The sequence below is a fragment of the Zingiber officinale genome, chromosome 10A (genome assembly GCF_018446385.1).
Source record: "Zingiber officinale cultivar Zhangliang chromosome 10A, Zo_v1.1, whole genome shotgun sequence".
Lineage (NCBI taxonomy): Eukaryota > Viridiplantae > Streptophyta > Magnoliopsida > Zingiberales > Zingiberaceae > Zingiber > Zingiber officinale.
The window spans coordinates 73422841-73428912 of NC_056004.1; the positions used below are offsets into that span (position 1 = coordinate 73422841).

At 34.9% G+C, this 6072-nt stretch overlaps 1 long non-coding RNA gene across 1 annotated transcript; it reads left to right on the top strand.

Annotated features, from left to right (window-relative positions):
* Positions 1-351: 351 nt before the first annotated feature.
* Positions 352-2743, top strand: LOC122027474. Its single transcript, XR_006124422.1, has 2 exons — positions 352-579; positions 2539-2743. It is a non-coding gene; the product is annotated as an uncharacterized LOC122027474 (long non-coding RNA).
* The last annotated feature ends 3329 nt before the right edge of the window (positions 2744-6072 follow it).

Below are 6072 nucleotides of genomic sequence, written 5' to 3' on the forward strand. Positions count from 1 at the left end.
ATGCGTTAAACTGTAACGACCCAAAATTTCTAGTTATGAGTCCTAATGGTACTTAAAAATATTTGGAAACACTTTAGAAATATTCTAGAGATTTTTAGAAATTTTTAGAGTATTTTTATGCAATTTTTGGAGGTCGTTTGGTATTTTTACTAAACGAAGGAAGTTTTGACAAAAAAATGTTCAAGTCGAGATTCGAACCGTGGACCTCGGACCTGAACCAAACCTTAACCGAATCCAACCAGCCAACTGTTCCAGCGAGCGTTGCTGAACAAAAAGGGAGAGAAATAGTCTTAAGCCGTAACTGAATTACCCTAGTTATAAAAGAAAGGACTTAAGTGAAATTTCGGGAATTAACCTCTCCTTCTCCTCTCTCGCGGCATCGACTTCCTCTCGGGCGAAACCGCAGCCGAAGCTAGGGCTTCGTCTCTGGCGCCAGCCAAGGGGCGTTTTCACGAGATCTTCACACCGTCGAGATCCTCTCGTCAAGGAGGAGCTGTAGGCACGAGGAAGAGGCCGAGATCTTCACTCCTCCGGGAACCCTAGAAGCCCCCTTGCGTTCGGTTGTAGGTTTAAGAAGAGGTAAGTTGCTACTCACCTGCAGTAGGAGTAGTTCCGAGCTTCGATTTGTTTTCTTTGCTTCCATTGTAGTTTGGATTCGGTTTTGAGGGTATTAAGTAGTAGCTGGTTTGGTTTCTAATGCAGAAATTGGACTCCTCAGTAGGATTTAGCAGTATGATCCATAATTTAGCCTTAAGGTGGTGTTAAATCTGTAGTTAGCTCTTGTAAGCCTAGTATTGTGATTTCCTTTAGCTTTAAGGTTGCGTTAATTCTATATGATCTGGAAGTGGTGGTTTGAAAGTGATGTTAAGATGTTAGCTCTTGTTAGGGGAATTTCTGGGGCAGAACATGGAGATTCTGATTTGAGTCAAGATAGTATTTACTGGTTTGTCGAGCTTGGTATTGATAAATCAATTTAGCCATCATGCCATCAAATTTGAGCAATTATAGAGCATACTTATAAATAGCTCCCTGTTTGAGCTCAGTAATTGATGTGTTTTTTCACCTCACAGAAATTATAGTGAGTACATTGCAAGAAGGTATCAATTCATATTTTGCTTCCTAGCAATTGTGTGGTTGATGCATCTAAAGGTATTAACTTATATTTTGCTTGAGGAATTGCAACGCTAATGGATTATGTCCAGTTATCCATTCATCATAACAATTATGTGGTTCATGATTTAGATTAGTAGTAAATCAATCAGTGTTAGATGTTCAATGTTTAGGCATATGATTTTGATTCTAGTTTGGATACTTTGTTCTTGTAAAGTTCCTGTGCCTACATAATCTAGTAGCAGGATTTCCATAAATTGACACCTGCGTAGTTAAGGTATCTTGCACATACTTGGCTATAGAAAGGAATTAATAACTATGCTTACACATAGTCATCTATACAAATCACCATTGTAGAATTAAGCCATGTTATATGTGTGGTCACTACGATGAATAGAACTGCTTATATACATGTAGTATCTTAGTTCTGGTTTTCCCTTGCATTTTAACAAATCTGAACAGCTTTTATTCTAGCATGCTTAAAGATTTCAGAATTGTTTTCCTTGTTTTAAATCTGTTGTAGCATGTTTGAAGAAGTTAGATTTGCTTCCCTTTGATTTGTTTCTGAGGTAGCATGTTTAAAGAAGTCAGATTTTCTTTCTTTTGATTTAATTATGTTGTAGCATGCCTATATCCTTTCAAGGGTTTAAGAGGGATTGTAGGTAAGAAAAGACCAAGGTATTAGCAAGTATAAGCAAGATAAAGAAAAGTAAGAAAAAGGCCAAGGCCTTAAGTAAATCCCAAAGTCAAGACTTTAGGGATTTTTGGCACGCAAGGTGCTTATTAAAATGTCAAGGCATTTAAAGAAGAAGTAATTAAGATAATAAGATATTTTACTTTGAAGAGGCTAATACCCGACTTCCAAGGTTGTCGTTAAACAAATCCAGGTGTCTAATTCCAAGGTCTTGGCCCTGGTAGACCAAGGTCTGCTCTTTTAGGATTGGTGGCTCGCTACCCCCAACCTATTAGGGAACGCACATAAGATGGTACTAAGCCTGGGCCTAAGAAGAAAGTTTATTATTATTTTGAAGTATTATAAGTATAAGTTTTTGAACAAGTAAAATAAGTTTTTACATAAGTATAAAAGTATTAAATGATAAGTTTTAAACAAGTGAGATAAACGAATAAGTTTAGAACAAATGAATTATGTTTCACTTTGTTTTAAAATTAGCAAGTTTAGTTTCTTTTATGCTAGCATGTTATTTAGATTAGCTTACTGTTCTTTGCTATTTTCTGAGCATGAGTAGCTTTACATGTTTAGCATTTCAGCCTGTTTGATTCCTTTATTATTAGATGAGCATGAGTAATCTTCAGTAAGTAATCAGTTAGATCATGTTATAGATATATGTACATGCATATCGAGATTTTGTGAGTTAGATAGCGCTTACTAAGCATTTTGCTTATAGTTTGCATTTCCTCTTACTGCAGATAAAGGAAGATGACGAGGAGGTGCGGATGGTGTGTGATGCCAGGACTATGGGAGAGACTTGGGATGTTGTTGAGTTTTTCGTATTGTAGTGATTAATAAACATTGAGAATGTATTTTGAGTTCCATGTCATTTGAATTGTTTTATCGTGTTTTGTAAAAGTTGGTTATTTTGATTATATATGAACTGCGTGGGTGTTTGATATATGTTCCAGCCACCTGTGGCTGTGTATACTGTGTATGTATTGATGTTTATGGTCACCGGTACATGGGAGACTCTGCCGAAATTTTTCGGTAGGGATTCCTCGTGGTTTCGATCACACCGGTTAAGTAGAGTTAATAGTTAAGTAACGGTCACCTTAGAGAGTAGTAGAGTTGTAAGAAGGGTGGTCGTTACATAAACGCTTTTCCAAGGAATACCTTGTGGGCATCTATGGTAGATGCTTACAAGGTATCCAAGGATCTTTCTTTAATTAAGTTAGACGAACTTTTTTTTGAATTTGAATTGCATGAACAGACTAATGCATGCTCAGCCGAGAAGGGTATTGCCTTGGTTGCAGGTACAAGAAGAACCCGGGAAGCAAAAACAAAGGGTAAGACCAAACCAGAGTCGGAAGAAGAACCAGACTCAGAAGATAACAACGAGGAGATAGCAGCCGAACTCATCAACTTAGTATGCAAGCTCTACAGAAAGAAGAAGGGATTCACAAAGAAGGACATTAAGAAGGTGATTCAGTCCAAGATGGTGCAGGCCAGTCCAAGAGTCAAGTTCGAGGTAACCTGCTATGGCTGCAACCAAAAGGGACATGTAAAAGGAAACTGTCCAAACCAAAAGGAAGAAAAGAAGCAGAGGAAAAAGAAAGCACTGCAAGCAACTTGGGACGAATCCTCGTCAGAAGATTCCAACGAAGAGCTCAAGTAGACGAGCTTTCTTGCACTAACAGCCCGGGAACAAGTCGGTGAATCAGAAATCGAGAGTGAATCAGAAGTTGAGTCTGAACGAAGTCACGGATCCATATCCATTTCCGAAGGGCCTAAACCCGTTGTAATTACTTGTCAAATAGATAAACTTTACAATTTAATTAATTATTTAATGCACAAGTTAGCTAAATCAAATGTCCGGGTCAAATCACTTCAAAAGGAGGTAACAACCCTTAAAAAAGTGACTAACCCTAGCCCCTTGACTTATCACATTTAGACTAGAACCTTAACTCAAGTCCAAAAGCTTGATGAAGAGAATTCTAGCCTGAAAAATTAAGTCAAGGAACTAAAGGGCACATTGGAATGGTTTACTCTGGGTTCCAAAAATCTTGATCTGATTCTTGAAAAACAACGAGCCGTTTACAACCGGTCTGGACTTGGATTTAAGACTAAACACAAATACAAGTCTTATTTATCAATTATAAATAGAACTAATATAAAATTAGTCCAAGCATGGGTCCCCAAGTCAAACTTGGTTAATCAAGTTGGACTTGGTCAATATTAGATCCCCAAGAATCAAATCCATTACCTTTATAGACCCTATCGAGGCTATGATCCAGGGGGAGCCAACAGAAAGATCATTTTTATCAATAGATAGATTTGCTTGATGCTTGATTTACGGCTCTTTTAATTATGCATGCTTAGATTAGGATAGATAAGGACCTAGACGTAATTTACACTTCATCAGTTAGACCTAGGGATTTTAAAAGGAAAATTAAATATCCAATTTCTTTGAAAGGCTTTGTTTAGAAGTAGTGGATGATCCCATACTCAAGAAGGTCTAGTGCCTCGCCACAGCCTGGAAGTCAATCCTTGAAATAGATATTTAATTGATTAATTGTAAAACTTGAGTCTAACTCAAATATAAATTAATCCTTAGATGATAACCTAAATCAAAGATAAAATTAAACCATCTCACAAAATCCATAAGGTTCCCTGATTGATAACTTAGAAAAGGAGTGAGATAGACTTAAGTAATCAATTAGAATAATCCAATTTAAACAAATTAATTTAATTCATTTTAATCAATTAGTTCAATTTAATCAATTAATTCAATTTAATCAATTATTTCAATTTAATTTAATTTAATCAATTAATTTTATTTAATTTAATCAATTAATTCAAATTAATTTAATTTAATCAATTAATTTAAGTTAATTTAATCAATGTAATTAATCTCATTTAATTTAACCTAATTAACTTAATTAATCAATTGGCCCAATTAATAAATCAATCAATATAAATTAACCTAACCAATTCTAAACTTAACTCAATTAAACACAAAACCATCTCACAATCACCCATAGGAATACCATGTCTAATAAACTAGATTGGGTGAGATGGATATTAAGGAATTAATTTCAATCAAACTATCTCTTGAATCCATCAAATTGAACCAAATTGAATACTTTATGTGTAGGAACATAAAAATTTGAATCAATGCATGCTAGATAGCGGGTGCTCCAGGCACATAACTGGAGACAGATTGAAATTTACTAAGCTGAAATTCAAGAACCTAGGGTCAGTTGTATTCGGCAACGATGGAACAATTAAGGTAATCGGAACAGGTAATATCCAACTGAGTTCCGATTTCTAAATTCGAAAAGTTTTACTGGTTGATCAATTCAATTTTAACTTACTAAGTATTAGTCAGTTATGTGACTCAGGGTACTTAGTCATGTTTTCAAAATCTAAGTGCTTAATTAAAAATGTTGAAAATCCTGAAATCACACTTAAGGGAATTAGGAAAAAGAATATCTATACAATTGACCTACCAACCTCCTGACTAAAGTGTCTATTGACACAACAAGAGGAAACCAAGTTGTGGCGCAAAAGATGGGTCACACTCATACCAGACTCATTTAAAAAATGAGTCAAAATGGCTTAGTCAGAGGTTTGCCCAAATTAAAATTTACCAAAAATTCAATTTGTAATGTGTGTCAATAGGGTAAACAAACCAAGTCAACTCACAAATTAACCAACTTAAATAAGACTAATTCAATACTTGAGCTCCTTCACTTAGACTTGTTTGACTCACATGGGGCCAAGTCACTAAGCAAAAACCAATATTGCTTAGTAATAATTGATGATTACTCAAGGTTTACTTGGGTAAAATTTCTAGAAACTAAAGATGAAACCTACGAAATCTTTAAAACCTTTTGTAACTTAGTAGAAAATGAAAAAGATACTAAAATTAAAAGAATTAGAAGTGACCATGGGGGAGAATTTGAAAACCTCAAGTTTATTGAATTTTATGAAATTAATGGATATAAATATGAATACTCATGCCCTAGAACCCCTCAATAAAGCGGTCTAGTAGAGTGCAAAAATAGAACCCTAATAGAAGCCGCTAGAACCATGTTAAATGAATATAACTTAAACAATCAATTCTGGGCTGAGATAATTAATACAGCCTGTTACATTCAAAATAGAATTTTAATCAATAAAATTCAAAATAAAACTCCATATGAAATATATTATAATAAAATCCCCACTTAAACTATTTAAAGGTGTTTGGGTGTAAAGTTTATATTCTAAACACTAAGGACTACTTA